We start from the raw sequence: 22,275 nt of genomic DNA, 5'->3' as shown, positions 1-22,275 counted from the left end.
GGAGTGCATTCTCTCTCCTCAGATGCAGTACTCCATATACCCACGGTTTCACACAACTGTGTGTTGTGTGTATGGGTGAGAAACGTGTGTTCTGCTATCGAGAGAGTTGAATGTGCTCACTGTAATCATTGTAATTATTTCTTTGTGGATATTTCTTGCTGTTTCCAAATTTGTTATGCATTCGTTATGTGAAATGTTGATATTGAATCTGCAGTTGTCAGGACATATATGCTTCATATTTTGTTCTCAGATCGTCACATTATAATGCACCCTGGGAGCCCATATTGTGCGGCTTTACTTACATTTTAGGGTTGTGTGACTCTCTGTGAGCCTCCTCTGTCTGAGAGTCAGGCCCAATGCGTTGGGACATCTTCCAGCTCTGGGGACCTCTTGGGTTGTAAGGCCTCCTACTAAGCAATTAGGCTCCTCCTCTTTCTCAAGTGTATTCTTGCGAGCCTCCTTGATGCTTGGCCTTGAACGGAGCTGCTCCTACTTCATGGTAGAGTACCCTGTTGTCTGGGGCTATAAGCTTGACTGTACTCCCCTTGTGCTCCTGAGGGCAACCTACGAGTACATCATGGTGCAGAACCTGGTTCCCTAACTTTGGTATTATACAGTAACACTATGTTGTCCTTTCAGCCATATAGGACTTGCTACTTATGGTCTGGATCTAGGGTCTGGGTCTCCTCTTTTTGAGTTGCTAAGTAACTCCGCTCTTAAAAACTCCACTCTGCTGTTATGACAGGTCATCAGGCCCTCAATGTACTGTACCTCCCTGTTATACTGCCAATATAGTTGAATCGGTTAACTCTCCCTTTTCTGAGTACACCATTGTCCCTGAGGTATGAATGTGATGACACTTCCTTTTTTGAAGGCCTCTTATTGAGTATTGGAGCCCATCCTGTGCATGAATGGCTTTGGGTCCCGACCTGCTCTCGGAGTTGAGCTGGCATTGCTTCCCTAGGTCCTAAGGGTGGACCTACCCACAAGTCTTTTAAGCCTAGCTGTATGGGACCCCCTCTCATACTGAGGTATGAGATTGAGCATTGAGTGTGTGTGTTCTCCTCTCAATCTGGGAGTTAAGAATTCAGCTCCCAGAGCCCCGTGAGCAGTTGGGGAGCCCCATGTGCAGCTGAGCTAAGAAATGGTTGTGCTTGGCAGTGCTACCCTCAAGCTAGAGGTCACCTATGAGCATGCCGCTCCCAGGGTGAGCTTCTAAGTCTCTCTCTTATCTTCGAGGGTTGAGTCCTCTGCATGAAGCAACCATACCAGGTAGATTTTAGGCCATTCCTCTGGCCTCCATGATGACTGCCTCTGTATTTGAGCCTGGCAATGTTCCCCTCATTACACTTATGAGCATGCTGCTACCTGGAGTTCCCATCATGTGACTGCCCTTATGATTGAGTTGGCAGTGATCACCCTCAATTGGAGGATCTCCTATGAGTACATCACTCCCTGAAGCCCTATCATGTGTCTGTGAAGAAGTCACCCCCCCCCCCCCCCAGATGAACCGTAAGCAACAGTGCCCCCTCCATAGCTTGATGGGTCACATTGAGCATGTTACTCTCATGAGTTGTGTTATGTGCAAGGGTCAAGTAGGTGAGTCAACCTCTTAATATAAGAGTTAAGTACTCCACTCCCCAAATCTCCATGATCCAGGTTTATGGTAAGTGCACATGCTGAACATCCTGCTGACTTTCTAAAATCCATGTATGGTAAGGGTCACATGCTGCCAGCATCGTACCCTTTTTCCGATATGGTTCAGAACCCTGCTTTATCCTTGGAAAGAAGAAGAAGAAGAAGAAGAAGAAGAAGAAGAAGAAGAATCTTTCATCTCTAAGAAAAAGATTATTTAAAAGTTGATGATTGTGAGCAAACAAATTAAATGCTTATTGTTACAAACACATGCGCACCAAAACCTCTGATTACATGCTTAAGTGGATTCATTTATTCATCCTCATTTAACTTCCTATCTGAATGTGTTGTTGTATCCATAAAAAAAGCTTGTTTTCCCTAATCTGTCTGAATGAGCCATCCATCTCGCATCTTCAACAGTCCTGTCATTTAAGATTTGGCCATGGCAACCATCTAATCACAACTTGACAGTGCTGCTATGACCAATCAAAACTAAATATAATTATTCTATAATTAGAAGAAAGACTCCATTGTCTTCATAAAGAAAATGTGATGCTCTGACACGTTCATGTGAGAATATAAGGATTTCATTGTCACACTCCATGCCTTTCTGATCTCTTCTAATCCTGAGGCAACACAAGAGAGCTAGAGCGCAAACAAAAAAATGCCTTGCTATACGAGGTTAAAAAACCACACGGCATCCACTTGAATAGGTGCATGCTATAACAGAGTTATTTTTGTGCTCGTATGGCAGCAAAAAGCATTATTTTGTTTTCTGTGCCCTCCAGTACAAGACAATCTAGGCCTGTCGTGATTATTTGAGATAACAGGATCATTGAAGCTTGCGAGTCAGGAGTGGTTGTCAGGGATTTGCTGTGTAGTTGCTAAGATGATCTGAAAGGTATTTAGAGCGTTGTTACGTGGTTGCTAGCGTGTTTTGGGTTGTTCCCAAGGCCTCAAGTACTTAAAATATTGTAAACCCAGGCGACATATGTACAAAATGATGTTATGATATTACAGTGTCATTTTATTTAAAGAGATGAACCTAATTCTCTGAATCGTTTTATTACATTGGCTGTTGCACATATGAAAGGTCCAGGGAGTGGAACTAATTAATGTCCATAACAACAGGCAGATATAATCAGATTATTATCTATAATTTATTTATTTACATGTAAAATGTATTCAATTTATTATTATTATTATTATTATTATTATAGTTGTAGTTGTTGTTCTTAAATTTATTTTCAAAATAGCTATTTATTTATTTGTTTATTTAATTTCAATATAACAATGTACTATCATTATTATTATTATTATTATTATTATTAATTATAAGTGTCTTGATTTCAAATTGCTAGAACATTACGTTATCATATCACATCATATCACAGCTAAAGTAGACCATAAGATAATTTGCCTAAATATCAGTCGTTGCTATTATTATTATTATTATTATTATTGTAAAATAATAATTTAAGTAATACATTAAAATAATAATAATAATAATAATAATAATAATAAATAATTTCATTATTCCCTGTAGAAGATTTGTAATGACATGGGTTACAAAATCAGAATTTGTAATTTTTTGCATGAAAATTATATTTCATAATAATGACAGTCCATCATGATAAGAACATCACAAATGACCGAACACCTGGAGCACAATGCAACAGCTCATTATTAACCACCTGTCCTAATAACAGAGCAAGAAACATGTGGGAGTTACCACCAGCCGAGCACAATCAGAATTGGGCAAAAGCCACTATCCTGCTGGAAACCTCTCTGGAATATGCAGCTGGAATGATTCTGGCATCGGTCACATCCACTGAGCCACAGGCAGCTTGTGAAGCTGACGTACAGAGGTTCTGCTTTCGTGGTCCCCACAACAGCTGCACACAACCTGGGCTTTGGGACCGCTGTTGGCCCCTGCGGAGCAGAATAAGGCCTCGGCCAATCACTGACAAAAGATGTGAGATGAAGGTTTTTTTTTTTTTTTTCACAAGACCAAAGGAACCCTCTAAGGTGTTAATTTAGTGGGGGATTCTTATTAGTGTCAACCTAATGCAGCACTCGGTGGAAATGTGATTGTTTAAAATCCATCCTGAAAGTCACCGTAGTCTCTGCAGAATAGGACAACAGTATAGAAACATCATATACATATAGAAACCAATTTCTGCTATGAAAGAAAGAAAGAAAGAAATTTTTAATCTCATAAATCAGTCTTTTTTTGAGATCTATTCTCAGAATTCTGACTTTCTTTCTTGCTGTGACAAGAGGGGCTGAACTGAGAGCCATGGAAAGAGAGCGAGGCCGGTGGAGTTAATGAGAATGAGCGACACCTGCGACACTCACTGGTCTTGAGTCCCGTGGAGGAGCTCCAGAATGGATAAAAGGAGGAGTAAAGACAGTGAAGGACAAGAGAGGACCAGGCTTGGGTTTGATATTGTGTTTTGGTTTTGTTTGTGCGTCGCAGTCATCAGCAAGGGGCGCTGCTTTGCGTTTATTTTGTTAATAAATCCCCACACCGCAGAATAACAACTGCATAGTAATTGCAAGAATTCTGAGGTTTTATGATGAAATTTCTCAAAAATATTTTTTGTTCCCTTTTATTTGTCTTTGCGATAAATTTTACCCTTTGATGGAAACAAGCTTCCATATGTCCTGTACAGATACAAACATATAAGCTTAACATTTTAATGATACTCTTCCCAAGGATAAAACTAGACAACATATATAGTGGCACCAAATAGAATAACTGCAGAATTGTTTATAACACTCATGTCATTAAGATAACTTTCTAATGAGAGTTGGTGCATTACTGCTACTCATATGCATACATGACATTTTTCTTAGCTTGAATCACTAGACCTGCCCACATCCTGCCAACAACAGTCACAGTCACTCATGTTGCCAGAAATCATCAACTCTCACTGAAAATGAATGACTTGCGAAAATGTTGTCCTGTACGTACTAATGGTATGAACAGCCACTAAGCAAAATTTTATTTGCACATATAAACTGGAATACAATTATACTATCATCAAACATTTCACGCCTTGCTTCAAAATTCATAATTAGGCCAATTAAGTCAAGTCATTTTTATTTGTACAGCACTACTCCATTATGTTTCGAAGCAGCTTTCCAGACAATTATACCTAATTATGACTTAAAAGACCCCAGTGAGCAAGCCAAAGGCGAATGTGGCAAGACAAATAAGATTATTTAAACTGTTTAAGTAGTGGAGAGGAAAAACCTTTTAAAACCAATTAAACTAGGTAGCAGAAAAAGCACACAAATGAACTGGAGGGGAACAGCCATGTGCCGAAAACTGCAATTCAAAAAGAAATAAGCATTGGGCAAAACACTGGATTAAATGGGAGTTATCTGTTAATAATTCAGACTAAATGAAAAGCAAACGATTTAGTTTTTTACAAGCACGATTATGGCTACATTTTATGACACTTAAACTTTAAAAGCCTGCTAGATGACACAAAAAAGTTTTTACCAGTAATCTGATCCTTATAGTTCCATATTACCCTGAAAGTAAAATGAACAATTCCACAGAAATATTAACAATACCATGAAAAAAATACAAAATTGAGGAAAGGAACAAACGTTGTTTAAATGCATTTAGGTCTATATCTCATTATGTTAAAGAGCTACAGTATAATGGATCTTTTTCTAGGGAATCTGCATCATTTATCCAGCACATGAGCTGTGCACAAGTACTAAAATATAATTTTTAGACAGCACCATTTCAAAATAAATAAAATTAAGGTACTCTTTATTTTCACTTTGTTATCATAAGCATTTTCCAGAAAGGCAAGAATTTGTGTGAAAAATACAATCAGTCATGTCATGTCATAGAAATATTTCTTTCTTTCTTTCTTTCTTTCTTTCTTTCTTTCTTTCTTTCTTTCTTTCTTTCTTTCTTTCTTTCTTTCTTGGGAACACATAATAAGATATTTGAAGAATGTTGGTAACCAGTAGTTTTGGTTTGGTTACCAAATGTCTTCATGTATAATTCCATGATAACTATGATGATTAAGTTACTCTGTCCTACAGATTCAGTTAGTTTAAATTAACAGTCGCTAACAAAGTCATTACAAAGTTGATTTTTTTTTTTACAACCTTTTGTGGTGTAGTAATTTTGCAAGTTCAATGTCATGTATTTCAAATTTTAACTGGATTCATTGTGCAGGCCAGTTTTACATTTCAGGATGGAGTGTATTCAGAACTGTCACACCTGTAACGGTTTATCTGGATTCATTTGAAAATGTCAATGAACTAAAAATAAATATATGAAACTAAAAATATAAATATATGAAAAAACAAAAGTTGAATTGTGCAATTTGTAGAGTTCCTTCAAAGTGTATAGCCTCCCCAAAAGTAATTTCCATTTTGTTACGCCTGCAGTGCATTTCCATATGTAAAATCAATGAGAAAAAAAAATAGTCTATTGACATTTTCCTGATGACTAGACTTTGTCTGCAGGGGTTTATGATTCTATACACAAATGGTTTGATATATGGTAATTAGTACTTTTTCTGAGAAGTTACATTTCACGTTTTCCCTTCAAATGTCACGTCCATCTGCTGCAATTGCTCTGTTTCAGCGAATGCAATTTAGAGCTCACTGGTATGATCAAACTGCCATGAAAATCCCCAAACAGACTAGATAAGCGAAATTACTTCCCAGACAGGCTTGATCTATTACATATCTGGACTGAACATTTTGTAGGGCATTTTTTGCTTCAGCTGAGACTGCGCTTCTTGTTAAAACCAAAGAATGGATGGCTGGTGCCAACAACATGGAAGTGTTGTAGGCGAGATGCTAAAAAACTGACACTTCAACTTTATCTTTCAGCAAGACCAATGTATGGCCCTTCATGAGACTGAACAAGGACAATCTTGCTGGATCTCAATCCAATTATTAATCAATTGAATATTATAGTGCAGAACTTCTAAAAAAAGTTACAACTATGCTAAAATCTATTCAAGAACATTCTGAATGATCAAACAATCTAAAAAAAAAAAAAAAAAAAAAAAAAAAAAAATATATATATATATATATATATATATATATATATATATAGAATAAAATATACAATTATAATAGATATAATTATTGTATTATTGTCACTTATGAAATTATCATTTCTGAGATTATTGTCACTTCTGAAATTATGTCTATGCCCCTAGTGTAACAAAATGTTAACCTATACATAATATTTTAAAGCTCTTTTTTTTTTTAAATCTTGGCTTACATACATTTTTATGTATGCCATGTCATGGAATAGCATTTTATTTTTCATTTTTATTTTTTCTCTAACCTATGGTTCTGTAACCATAAAGGTTGCTGTGTAATCTGCCCCTTGACTAAGCATTTAAAGAATTTAGGGGAAGCATTTAAATAATCCTATGAATGCACTTTAAGAATGCCGAATTGAATCATTATAATCAAAACAAATCAAATTTAATTGTGAAACGAATCGAATCATTCTAAATTAGCAAAATTTTTCTTGGACCGAATAGAAAACCTATAAATCGTGAATCGAATTAAGTCGAATAGCTGTCTACACAAAGATTCACAGCCATAGTTTGAACCTATTTGTTCCAAACAACACAAATGTTTCAACTATTAGCTCAAATGCATGTGTTAGTAACCTGAATTCCAATGTAAGGCCCATTTTCTGGGACATAAGTATGCGTAACAAGCACAGACTGAGGGAATCTGTTTCCATCGTTCCATCTCATGGGAAAATGTATATACTTTTATTCTCCTATACTGGCTTTTAAAAAAACCTGCTATTTACCTTCAAATACAGCTATTAGCTTACAGCGTGCTGTTGTGAGCTTCTGTTCAGAGCTTTGAAGAAACAGCTTCTTCAATCAGTCAGTTTCTCATGAAACCTACTGAATTATCAAGAGATTACAAAGCCTTCATGCCATCATGGTGAAAGCTGTCATCATTAATTCCAAAAATATCTGAAATTCTTTCTCCATGAGAAGAAAAAAGAGCTTTTGTTCATGCCGAGATGTTACAACATTTCATCAGCATAACTACCACTTAGCTTTTTAACCTTATTTAATGCATTAGGTATCATGACGTAACAATTTTTTACAGCATTTATAAATATACAGTTGTTCAATATTAATTCATTTTTGTTTGTAATACATGAACTGAAGTTAATTTACACTACTTCAGATGTTACAAAAGTGTTAGCATATGTAAAAATGAACATTAAGCTAGATTAATTAATACTATGGGGTGTTAATTGTTAGTTCTTGACAAATAATGCATTATCTAATGTGAAGAAATTGAACTGTATTGTACAATGTAACCATATAACTCATTGATTATCAATTTGAGTTTCACTGAAGTATGTCCCAGTAAGGAAGTGAAATGTGTTGTGTTTGACGTTATTTGAAGTCTGAAACACCAGGTATAAATATTCACTTTACCTACGTCAGTGTCTTTGTCTTAGCCTCACATCTCGCTGACAGAGATCCAGCCCTGCCCCACCTCACAGCCTGCTATTTGACTTCCTCCTGCACCGGAGAGCCTCTCATTACTGTCCCTCCAGCTTTCAGATCCACACCTGCCACACGCTTGTTAGACCATTCAAAAATAACACATCAAAGCGGGAGACTCTTTAACACAGCCTGTCCAGATAAGGTCGCTTCTCTGTCACATGAAATCAAGAGAGAAAAGTGGAGGAGCCCATTCACAGCCGGAGGGTCCGCAAGCACCATTATCTTCACTGGCATCGAATGCATGTGACGGCACAGCACCGGTATCCTCACCCAAACACCACACTTACGCCAAGAGTTGAAGTGAGCAATCGTGTTTGGATGGAGATGGGAATCACTGATGAATTTGGGACAAAATTGCTAATAGAGCTATAAAAATTATGTATTTTATACAGTCCATCTTTCAGGACTGATGGTATTTGTTCAATTTTGCGGAGGACATACGGATACTGCATACTGCATTTGCTCGGAAAGAGGAAGCACCAAAAACAGTAGTCAAAAAATGTAAACTATCAAAATGTTGTTAAAAATGAAAAGGGTTGCTTTCCACTGTTTTTCCCTAACAAATTCCATTAATTATCATTACTGGAATATTCATCATATACAGAATGCACAAATAAAACAATAGTAATAAAAAGCTATTATACTATCTGCGTACATAGAAAAATACAACTAAAAACATCTTTAAATCTTATAAATTATTTTGTAAATGAATTGCTTACAGATAAATTAAAAAGCTGGCTATAGCTATAGCAAAGCATCTAAAAAATTTACTTTAGATCACATTGTTAAAGAAAAACAGTAGGCCTACCGCTAGGGCTTACAATCCAGTAGTGATACATTCTTTCCTACGATAGCGATCTCTTTAGTCCCTCATTGAAAGTGACTCTAAGCTCTCTTATCTCTCCACCCTCCAGACACCTCTCGTCAGCTCACTCACCTAAATCTATAACTAATCTCAGATTTATCTGGGATCCAAAATTTGCTCCCATTCCAGGTGTTCACGCAAAACTTTTTGTGCTTCCCTTTAAAACAGGGCTCTGGTGTACAGCCGTTTACTATCGAACAGATGACTGCCTCCAGGCTGTAATGTACCCCATGCTGACATCTCCCAGTATGACCAGTTAAAAATAATTAAAACTGATTAGACTTGAAGGCCTCCTTAAACAAAGGGCTTCAATTAGGTCTGAATTTGTTGAGGTTGAAGAGTTTCACTATAAATGCAAACAAGGGAGACATGTTCACATAGCATTTTGCAAATGTGCTCCTAATATTTTATGCAAACCAAATTACTTGGGCCAACAGTCAAATAGCTAAACCTCTGCGTTATTATCAGGAGTCAATTTAAGGTGCCACCAAGCGGGAAATAACTTGAAATCATACTGAGAGTATTCTTTTTTCCCCATCGTGCCGTGAAGTGTAGTGCAAAACTGACCCGATCCAGTCAAAATGGATGGAGTCTAGATCTCAATATATCAGTGAGCTTGTATCTATCTTTACCGAGATCTGATTGTCTTGTTTGGGATCTATCCAAAATCCTTCTGTCCTTCATGACATTGCTCCACTGAAAAGAGATACAATTAAATGTAATGTATCTTGTGAATATTATTTTTTTGTACGTGTTCTTCTTGGCTTTGTAATGACTGCCTGAGGCTATTTGTGAATTATATGCATAATGGGAGCATGGTAACCTGAATGCCACCATGGAAAGGGGAAAATTGGGTGAATCAATCATGTTGGGTGAGACAGATTTGCTCAAATGCAGAACAGAGCTGAGTATTGTGAATATGCTGCATTGAAGTTAATGGTGGGGGTGTAAAATTGACCCTTACCTTCTTTATTTTACTCCAAAAATGTTGTCTTAATGACATTTATCATAACAAATATCCTTTGGATGCAAGAACTTTCAAAACTATCAGAAAACTTAGTGTTCCCATTCATCTCAAAGTATGCAACCAGAAAGTTGACAACTTTGTTTTATGGAAAAACGAAAGAAAAAAAAAATCCAGTCACCTTAGACATGAATTTCATATGATGACCACTTAATGTTAGAAAAAAGAAATGTCACTGGTAAAGCATCTACTGTACACTGTTACTTTCAACCCAGGCTCAAGCTGTATATGTGACGCTAACATTCAAAAGTATTAATTTTCAAATCTTGCAGCATGATAAAATTGTTTTATAGACAACATAGTATTGTGCGAATTGGCTTTCTTAATAAATCTGGCCATGTAAATCATAATTTGTGTTAAAAATATTAAAAGTTATTGCATCTAATGTTAATTTTTACTGGAAACTCTAGAAATTTTAGAAATGCAAGTAGAGGCATGAATGAGCCAATAAATGAAAGGCAGTAAATAGAGAAACTGTTGCTGGTGTTATTGTATAGTTATGTCATCTACAAGTAGGAGTTAACTGTTGAAGCCAATCAGACAAACTTTGAGCTTTCGATGTCTCGTTCATCAAACTAACAATTCTAGCAGATTAAGAAACTGTCATATCTGTGGAGCCAAAGGCATCTATTCAGAAAGGAAATGGACAAATGTTGTGTTTCTGAACACTGGCTAAGTGGCATCCTTTTTTTTTTTTTGCAATAAAAAGCAGAACATTGTAAAATCATGCACTTTGAGGAGTCACTAACACATATGCAAGTGTGTTAGATTAGTGTTTCTTAAATTTGATCCACAAAGAAAGTTGAGAAGTGCTGTTATCGCAACTTAATTGGCCGTTTTTTTTTTTTTGCTGGCAAATGTGTAATCATTTCATCTATAAGCAGGGTTGACTGCCGGTCATATAAACTTTGACCTCCTGTTTGAATGATGCTCTGATTCTAAATCACTCATTTTAATTCCACCCATCAAACTACCTGCCTTCATTCTGGTATTCCATTTTTCAAAATCCAATCAATTATTATCCACAAATACAATTAAGCCCTGCCCTACATTTTTTTTTCTCATTTAATATGCTGTTTAACTCAAATCACATCAGATTACATAAGTAAAATGTAATGAGGACACCATTCATCTTGATTTGAACAAAAATGTACTATTAAAGGAGGCATTGCATATTTGGTTACAGGTGTGACAGTAGCTATGTTTCCAGCCACATTTTTTGTGGGAGATTTGGGATATCGCATAGAAAAATGCTGGATGGAAATGCCAAAAGATGCACATACAGTACATTCTTAAACGTGCATGAAAATCTTACAGTATGTGCTCAACTGAGTCGGATATTATTTTTATCTGATAAGAAAAAACAAAACAAAAAAAACATGACTCAACAAGCCCAATACAATATCCTCTCTGGGATTTATCATTCAATAAGCTAACATATGCTGAAGCCATGAGACTCTGACACTGAGGATGCACCAGTCTAAGCCAAATATCATTAGGTCATAAAGTGAACTGCAATTCTGGGCAAGAGACCAGTTTCACCTCCCCTCCATGGCATCTTCTGCCTAGAAATAACTGTTAGCGACAAAAGATGGAGTGACAATGCAGTTTCCCATGTGAATGGTTAGAGAGGTTAGTCTAGACCCTAAAGTGCCTCTTATACTTAGATTTTGCAGTTCAGATGTTTGTTTAAAAGTTAGCCTACTTTCCGTCAAGTCAAAAATCCTCTTTGTTCTATACTTTAAATCCTTACTTTAAAATGATCATAATGTGCACTCAAGGAGCACTGGGAGCTTCCTTCTGGTTCAGAGCACTTAATTACATCTGTTTACTCTTTTCATATTTCAGTGATCTTTATTAAATCGTTTGTTGGTGATGTTATAGATACTTTTATAGATACAATTTTAAGACTTTTTACTTTCACAAGTATTCTTGTGGTTCACTCTACCTTAGTCGAGTATCAAGAACTCAATCAATAAATGAATATCAAAACACAATGAACTGATTCCTCTCATACACCAAATGATTTATGGGAGAAACAAACTAACAATTCTAGCAGATTAAGAAACCGTGTGGCCAAAGGCATCATTTCAGGAAAGAAAGGGACTTATTTTTGTATGCTTGACCAATGGCTAAGACCACATCCACACAAAGCCAGAGCTTTCACTATCCAATCTTTTATTTTTCCTCGATCTAAATAAATAAATAAATCTGTAAACACAGCATTGTCTCAAAAAATATCTGCATACACATGAACTGAAACGGACTCAAAATAGTTTAGTATACAAGCCAGACCAGTATGTGGCACTGTAATTTTGCCACAGAGATACACTTAAAATGAAGAAGAAGACTTGGAGCATGTGCATAAACCTTGCACGCTATATAGAAACCTAACACAACAACAACAACAAGACAATTTTGCTTCAGTAAAGCTAATAGGCTCAGTAGCTTCTGCAACACAAACACAAGCATGCAGTCCGCCATTTTTGTTGTTGTTGCTTTTACGTGACATAGGACATAAGATGATGACATCATCGTTTAACAAAATATATGGATTGGCTGTACACTCGAAAACACAAGGGTGTCATTTTCAGAATTATCCAGTCTGGAACCCGGTAAAAAAAATAAATAAATAAATAAAATTGTATACAGCTAAACTCATGAGGACAAATTTTTATGTCAACAAAAAGTGTAACATTTACAGTATGTCTTAAGCTTGCACTGTTTCTTTCATTTGATCTAGTTTTCAGTTTGCCTAGTTAATTGGTTAGCTCCAACCTGTTTCTCTTCTCCCTTGTTAAACCTTGTTATTTAAGCCATGCTGAGTTCTGTGGTCCAGTATTGGGTTTGTATGGTTGTGTTAAGCGTGTTCCCAGAAGTTATCTCTCCTAACGTATCCTCTTTAATAAAATAAAATCATTCACTTTTTATGAAGTCACTAACACCTTTGTAAGAGTGTTAGATGTGTTTCTCAATTCTGCTCCAAGATCAAGGTTGAGAATCGCTGTTTTCACAGCTATCTATACAACAAAATTATTAGTCTAGTAACCTACCAGTTAACAGTTAATTTAAATTGGACCAACCACCATATGCCAACAATATACACATCTACCCCTTTCCCGTGCAAGCAAGACAAAAGCAACCAAAAGAACTGAAAAGCTACTAAACAAGAATAGACACACTTACATCATTTTGACAAGGTCAAGATGTCTTCAAACACAGGCACACAGCAGATGTAGGATGTTAAGCCAAACCATAATCCAAAAATGAAGATTTACTCAGTGGAGATAATAAAAGAATGAGTAAAATGAGTAGACAAAAAATAGATTTTTGTTCTATCTCTTTTGTCATGAAAACAATAAAGATTCAGAGTTCAGTTAAAGATGATTTATTCACCAAGGCAAAGAGATGGGGAAAGGAAGTTTTGAAATAAGACCATCCATATTTCTGTTTGAGTGACAGCTCTTATAAAGAGGCCTGTGGTCATCATCAGGAAAGGGTTGATGTGTCTGAATGGCAAGCTGTCTAATTATTTTCCCAGGATTTTGTATCTCCGAGCTCTTGTCTGCTGACTGTTGAAGCCTCAGGTCAGTGTCGGGTTGAATCTATAACTCATAATACAGAATATTTTATTGCCTAAGCATTTGTATACAGCATGTCCAAGATGAGTATATCAATATTGTTGTTCCATTTCTCAGCAAAAGAAAGATTTAATTGCACACATCAGCTAAAAGATGACTTTATTAACATTGAGTATGAATAACATTTATACTCACATACTGCACTTAAAACAGGATACTATATTGCATCGTGTCCAGAAAATTAAAATCAGATCTACTAACCAGACACAGATTGACTAAAACCTATTACAATACTGACAGATTTAATGCTGCACCCACAGACTGTCATATCCATTATAAGACTCTTCAGTTTCACATCAAACAATATATTTAAATATATCGCCAGAACTGTAAGGCTAAGAATACATTTTTAATGACATATCACATAGATGATTTCTCAAAAGCAGGAGCATAAATGCAGAATATACATCTAATGCAGGGATTATAAACAACAGCATAAGCAACTGCCCAGGACATTCATTTTGAGATCTTTACTACGAGAATTTTTTCAAACATACTTGTCCATTTTCATTTTATTAGACACATATCTCAGTGAGTGAAAAACCCTCCAGGTCCAATTATCTTATCTCAGGAAAACGCTGCTGGTTTTCCCTCTGCATGTAGACACAGTTTCCTCAAGCTTCGCAGTGCAGCTGTCACTTTCAATTAGCCCTGAACTCTAGACCGCTGTTTCATGTCAATAACCTTTAGTTTGGGTGGGCATTATGACCAAAAACTTATGTCACTTTATGAGTAATTTTATAAGATTATATGACATGATACATTGTCATAATATATAGGGATGCACCAATACTGATACTGATATTGGGCCCAATACTGCGCTCCTGTACTTGTAGAAAGGCTTTAATTATCTATCTCATTCTGTAACGATGCAAATGTGTGCATGTTGAACATGTTTAGCTTGCTTTAGAATTATGGTTTTTATTCAAATGCTATGAAAATAAAAGTATTGGCGAGTACAAAGAAAAAATCATTCTGAAAAAAAGTGGTATCTGTGCATCCCAAATAATATATTAATTCACTAATTAAAACTACTGAAATAAGAATAATATGCTAAAACAGAACATTTGGATTCTTATAAATCTTGATATATCACTCACCTAAAAATATAATTGGTAGTATATCATGGTTGATGCATAAAAATTAAGCAGCACAACTGTTTTCAACATTTATTATAATAGGAAATGTTGGTGTGCTGTGATTGGTTGAGCAGATATATTGCATTCTGCAGAGAAAGGAGACGCTTTGTCGCAAAATTTCAGTTCACTAAAACCCAGTGTAAGATATTTAATCACCACTTTTTACAATATTCAAAGACAAAATTTTATTACATTTTATAATAAAACATTTTCACCAAGAAGTGCAGTTGACCATTTGTCACATGCAGAGCCACGTCACCGCAAGGTAAATGTACTATTTACAAAGCAGACACCCACATAAAGATATGTGCACAGGAAAGCTACCGGGAAACAAATGTTATCAAATTTGCCACTATAAGTTATACTGTTATATTACTTTTTTGTTTTGTTTTTACATATAAACTTTGTGCCAAAGTGTAAATGCTTTTGACAAAGCTAGCTCTCAGTCACCCATGTGACTACATATAAGTTGTATTAAAGCAAAGCCATTATGTTTTATATACTGTAAGAATGGATTTTAAAAAACTGTGAGATGTTAAGATGGAGACATCAGACCATGTCAAACTGTGATGGAAATTAAAACCTAAATTAAACTGCTGTGTGAACTTTAGTGCATATATAGTGAGCTGATATTACGTTAATAAACTAACTTTAATAGATTTTGTCTGCAGGGATATGTTCAAATTACATTTTTTATATATCTAGAATACGGTATAGCCTATCACCACAGGCGTCATTCAGGGAAGGGACATGTCTCCACTACTCTTTGTCATGGCTGATTTTGGTCTCCACCACTTTTTAAAAATAGCTTTCAGCATGGATGTTTCTAATACAGACGCATGTCCAATTGATGAACAGGAGTTTTCATTTTGTTAGTGGGTATTAAAATGAGAGGCGATCTGGCACTTGAATATGTCGTTTTAATCTACACTCATTAACCACTAGTAGGTTTTAGTTTATTAAAACTAAATATGAAGGCGGTTTAGATCCAGAATCCCTTGTGTTACCAAACAACCAATGAATCATCTTGATATCCTCAAGCTGATATATACAATGATTTTCAAATTTCAAAATACAGTGTATCATAGATTCAATGGGAGCATTTGAATATCTGACAACTGAGTTTTATGCTGATATAAGCCACTCAATGCGCAATTAAAATTCTTTCAATAATTTTATACAGCTTGTAATAATTATTTTAACAATTGTTTCTTTCGGGTTACAATTGAGATTTGTACTGTATTACAGACCTGATGTCATTTCATATAGATTATTTATTTGTTTAAACTGTAAATTATTATTTTAAAATAATATAAGAATACGCAAAAAAAGAGATACAGTAATTCATCCAAAAAAGAACATTTGTTGAAAGGCCATCAGGTCATCTAAGATAATCCATTTTGTGGATTATTGTGATGTTTTTATCAGCTGTTTGGACTCTCATTCTGATGGCACCCATTCACTGCAGATGATCCATTGGTGAGCAAATTAAATAAAGTTAAATTTCTCCAGATTTGTTCTGATAAAGAAACCAATTAATCTACTCACCTTGGATGGCCTAAGAATGAGTACATTTTCAGAATCTTTTTTTTTGGGGGGGGGGGGCTACTGAGCTACTACATTTCCTGGTAACATCACAACCAGAACATCTTGCCAAAACACACACACACACACACACACACACTTCCAAACAGCTTCAACACTGCCCCTACCACATTTAAATACGAAGTGATGCCCATGCGCACTACTCAACCTACCAAGATGGAGTCGATGCCAGAAAGACACATTTTCTCATACTCTTGATATGCTGCCTCTCTATAAACTCTCACAGAGAGACAGGCTAAAATCAGTTGAATACCATTTCAGTGTAATTTATATCAAAGTGCATGGTGTTCAGTAGTGGCTCTGAACCCCAGAGCAGATGGGCACATCTGACCTCACATTTAATAGCTCAAAAAGCATATATTGCCTTAGAACAGTCAATTATAGTAGTATGTGTCCAGTGTGTTTTGTATATGTGTGGTTGTGTGTCAAATAGAGAGTGAACTTAGGCAAGTGCAAGAACTGTATCCCTTATTACAGCACATAACTAAGGCAAAAGTCTTTTTTGTTGATGTTATCGTTGTTGTTTTTTTGTTGTTGTTTTTGTTATTTTTTGTTGTTTTCAGCAAAACACAAAGTAATGATGACAGAAGTACTCCAAATAATCTATTTACAGATATTTCATAGCTAAAACTTTTGTTATTTGCAGTCATCCAGTGCATAAGGAAGCAGTTGTTCTTCGGCTTATTATTATTATGCAGTACATGCAATCATCTGTGCCTGTTTGTTACCAAATTGTGTGGCTGTTATGTGTTTGACTGAAATACACAGAAGTAGGATGAATGTGGGTGTTAACACTACAGTGCAATTAGTAACGGGCATTAGCTGTATCAGCTTTGAAATCGCTCTTATTAAAAAAAACTGCTCAAACTCTTTTTTTCTCCCTTTTACTGCAGACACATTTAAATGAAGAAATATCACACAAGCATGAGTGCAGTGGTACTGTAATTACAGTCATGTTGATATTCAGAACAACGCCATGATTGCAAATTTGCTATATATTTTATGAGACCATTTAATAAATAAACAATGATTCAAACTGAACAACTTGTTTCAAGAGGATTTTTGGTAGCACTTTAGTGTAGGGACCAATTCTCACTATTAACTAGTGGCTTGATAGCATGCCTATTATTAACATATTGGCTGTTTGTTAGTACTTATAAAGAACATATTCTGTATGACCATATTCTACATCCTTAATCCTACCCAATACCTAACCATAACAAATACCATACTAACTATTAATAAGCAGAAAATTAGGAGTTTACTAATTAAATAAATGTATGCATTTAACAGACACTTTTATCCAAAGTGACTTACATTGCATTCAGGCTAACAATTTTCTCCTAACATGTGTTCTCTGGGATTCGAACCCCAAACCCTGCGCTTGCGGACGCAATGCGTTGCCACTTGAGCTACAGGAACACATATATGTTCCATTTAAACTGCAACTGTTTACTAGAAAATGTCTCCTCAGAAAAGAGTGACTTCCATTTGCTTTAAAGTACTGGCATGGAAAACAACAGAAACCCTGACATTAAGTTTCTGTAAAAGACTCTTTGAAGTCTCCACGTGAACAGATCATGTGAACAAGTGTGTGTCTGCGGTGTTAAGTCTCCTGAATGCAGGTCTGACCCAGTTGAATGCCTGAGGTGTTGCTAAGTAACTACTCAAACGGGTCATGCACAGGAGCTGCAGCGAGCACTGCATGTGGCCACACAGGGGTGTTTATAACACCATGCCACATCATTCCATATTTGTCCAAATTCTTTAAGTTTATTCTCATAATATGAAATATTTGTAATATAGGAGCCTTTGACCCATGTATTCAGGTGTGTATCTTCTTTTTTAGATACAAGAAAGGAAGTAAACATTTTAGAAGTACATAAAAAAAGAAATACTATTTCAGATTTTCTACTTCAAAATTTCACCTTTGATTCAGAGCTGTTTATTTGTAATTGTTTATGACATTTAATGACATTTTCTCAGTGAAATTTATTTCTACACTAAATAAAGTTCGCCTACTCTTCTAACAAAAACGTATACAAAACATCCATTTACACTCAAAGTATAGTATTGTTAGCTAAATATCCCCTGCAAAAACACTACAATAACTGTCACAGTTTTCAAATGAGAGTATTTGTTAAAACAACATTAATTCAATCAGAGTCCATTTGCAACTACTTCATTGCTAGGTATTTTAAGAATGTAATCACATTTTCATTAATATTTCATTCATATCCTCTAATAAAACTTAGTGGACAAAACACAAATAAAAGCACAGCAGGGCCACTGAATTTCATTAATTGCACCCTGCTGCAATGCTTAGAAGATGAAAGAGTCAATAAATGGAGAAAGAAAAGGATATTAATATCTTCTAATGCAAATAAGCGGTAGTATTAAGAATTTGCAAACATAACAGCTCTAATATAATGTCCATCAGACTCTGAAAATCCATGCAGACACTGCTTTTCCCATAAGATCTTTAGTGTCTGGTATTTGGCTGGGCCTGATGTGAATTCTGCGGATACTATAATCAAAGTACCCAATGAACACAAGAAGCCTTTTTACGTTCTTACTGTGTGTGCAAAGGAGAATCTAATCAACTTGGTACCCACAAAACAGCAGGGTGCTCCGATTTCATATTAACTTGCAAAGTTAAAACAACCTCATTAAAGTGTTACACACTAATTTAACTGCAAGACAAAAGATAAATGAATGTACAAGGGAGAAACATCTTGATGGATCTTAAAACGTTCCAGGGAAATCAGATGACTGCGATCAAAAACATGTGATTTACTTCGAGAAGATATTTTGTCTTGTGAAAACTATCAGCATTACAGATGAACGCAGTTCCTTTAAATTTCAAAAACAAAAATTTCAACAATATATATATATATATATATATATATATATATATCAGACAACAACAACAGTACAACGAACAGAAAAGTCTTCAATTTGAAAGCAAGATATAAGAGATAATAATGAAAGCACATCAAAGTAAAGTTCAGTCTGAAAACTTTCCAGAGCTTGCTCATGGGACATTTTCATGACATATTTTCAGTCTGAGGCATAACTTTGAAGAGAAAAAAAAAGATATTGCAGGGGCCGAAAGAAAACAGCAGAAATGTTCAGAATCACACATCATTTCATTGACTGATCTGATGAACCAACCTTCTCCTTGATGGACAATAAATCTACCAAAAGTCTTTTTAGTTTCCTATTTTTGCAAATAAACTCACTCTGAATTGCCTTGACAGAGTTTTACAGGTCAATATTATCAGTCATCTGACAATTATAAGTGCATTGACAGTATAGTAACAACACAACAAAACTGTTGCAAAAAAATGGTTTACAACGTAAAAAAAAAAAACAAAAAAAAAAAAAAACAATTGCAGTACAACCAGATACATGCATACACATTTGTGGACATATTCGGGGTTTCCAAACAGCTTTTAAATAATGATTTCCGTGAATTTCACAACTACTTGATAACACTGTAGAAACTGCTCATTATATTTTAAAGTCAAGTATAACTAACTAAAAAAAAAGAAAAATTCGTGCAAAAGGCATTTTAAAATGTATCATTCACTTCAATGACTTCTAGGTGGGTGGAAATAACAAATTATTTATGTTATTTTTCTCTCTTTTTTTCAGGTTTTTCATAATCGTGGAAACCCAGGCGATTATCCAAACATCTGGGTGAACATCTATGTATGTTCACAATGCAGACATTCCACTATTTCTGATCGTGCGCAACCCTAGATTTTACCGATACTGATCAGATGCATTGATGTAAATCATCACTTGCAGTGTTTTTACAGTGTATCATCACCGTCCAACTGGCTTCAGGTGGGACACATGAAACTCTCAGCGCAGCTGAAATAACACTGATAAGCAGCATGTTCAGCAGAAATCAGACCGACTTACTCTGGATGTTCGCGAGAAGAGAAACAGCCCACTCCTCCTTCCTCTTCTTTCGTCCGTCAAGTGATGTTGTGCGCTCACGGAGTGTCAGATAGTGACAGGTTTTCTTGCACAAAGCCAAAACATGGATAGAGAAAGAAACCCAGACACTTCAATCCCGCAAGCTCGTTGTATCTCTACAGGACGCGCCGTTGCGCGCGGCAGCGCATCCTTCAAATGTCTGCGAGGCGCGCGATCTCCTCCACCTCACCGGTTGTGGTCCAAACCTCACCTACAATTCCTCCTTCAGACGGCTCTCTCCCTCCCTTACAGCTGAAGCGATTTGAAACAGAGAGAGATGTGCAGTGGCTGGCGGAGCGTCTCACTTCTTGCACTGCGCGTGCTGGGGTCTCGGACTGTGAGTGACTGTTTGAAGCAGCTAGCACGTCTCAGCTCTGAACTGAAAAAAAAATAAATAAATACCTACGAGCAAAGGCTTGCGCGCACACCTAACGACATACTTCATTCTAATAAAAAAGCCACTTGGTGTTTTAGAATGCATTTATGAAGAAATGAGCAATGTTGAATTTCAAAATTTTAATTTCTATGTACTCGCAATTGTATTTGTATAAAAAAAAAACTTTGATGTACCATTAACCTATTTTGTAGCAATCAACTCAGTTAGCCAATACATTTTATTAAAATACCAGCAATGGTACTGAAACAAAATCGATATTGAAACTAAAATCTATTGTAGCCTAAAGTATAAATTCATCTATAGGGGACAGTTTAAAACAGATTAAAACAGCTTAAACTGCGGATAGCGTAATGGTTTTAGATGCTCTTCTAGCCTGTCCAAGCACAGGAACACCTTTCTAAAAACCAGCCAATAAAGACAACTTAGACCAGCAAAGCAGTTCAGAATACTTTGATCCACAGGGAAGGCTATATTGCCTGAGTATTGCCTCTAATATATATATATATATATATATATATATATATATATATATATATATATATATATATATATATATATATCCAGTATATATCCAGACTCAAGCAGAACTTTTAGTTTAATATGGAACATTTACTACTAAACATATTGAAGCACGTCTGTTGTAAATAGTAGAATACTGTGTAGCCTGAGTATAAATAGCCTACACAGGTTTATTTATTTCAATTTTGTACTAAATAATTTCTTAATTTTCCTGGTTACTGATTGTAAAATGAAACTCTAAAATGTATTCTTATTCAAAATATTCATGGAATACAATCACCTATGCAATCAAGTAGTATTAGTATTCAATACCATTTCACATTAAGTTTAAAAAATGTATATTAAAATATTTACATAAAAAAATCAAGATGAATAAAGTATTTAATAGTTAACTATACATTCAGGTATTTATTATCCAATATATGTTATTAAATTTTTATTATTATTATTTTTTTTTTTTCAAATGGAGTTTATATAACTCCTTCAAAAACAGCTAGAAGCCTTGGAGTTATGATTGATGATCAGCTGACTTTCTCAGACCACATTGCTAAAACTGTCCGATCCTGCAGATTTGCTTTATTCAACATCAAGAAGATCAAGCCCTTTCTTTCTGAACATGCTGCACAACTCCTTGTTCAAGCTCTTGTTCTCTCCTGGCTGGACTATTGCAATGCCCTCTTGGCAGGTCTTCCAGCCAATTCTATCAAACCTTTACAATTAATTCAGAACGCGGCAGCAAGATTAATTTTTAATGAGCCAAAAAGAATACACGTCACACCTCTGTTTATCAATTTGCACTGGCTTCCAATAGCTGCTCGCATAAAATTCAAGGCATTGATGTTTGCCTACACAACTACCACTGGCTCTTCACCCATTTACCTAAATTTGTTAATTCAGACTTATGTGCCCTCTAGAAGCTTG

At 35.6% G+C, this 22,275-nt stretch overlaps 1 protein-coding gene across 2 annotated transcripts in view; it reads right to left on the bottom strand.

The window, feature by feature from the left end:
- Positions 1-20,804, bottom strand: part of LOC132155895 (contactin-5-like) — a 285,593-nt gene extending 264,789 nt beyond the window's left edge. For both annotated transcript variants that reach the window (XM_059564654.1, XM_059564656.1), the window contains exon 1: positions 20,382-20,804. The gene's annotated coding sequence lies outside the window, so the exon portion shown is untranslated. The remainder of the gene's footprint in view (positions 1-20,381) is intronic.
- Positions 20,805-22,275: the final 1,471 nt, after the last annotated feature.

This window comes from Carassius carassius, chromosome 13 (genome assembly GCF_963082965.1).
Source record: "Carassius carassius chromosome 13, fCarCar2.1, whole genome shotgun sequence".
Lineage (NCBI taxonomy): Eukaryota > Metazoa > Chordata > Actinopteri > Cypriniformes > Cyprinidae > Carassius > Carassius carassius.
This window is presented reverse-complemented; position numbering and strand designations above follow the sequence as displayed.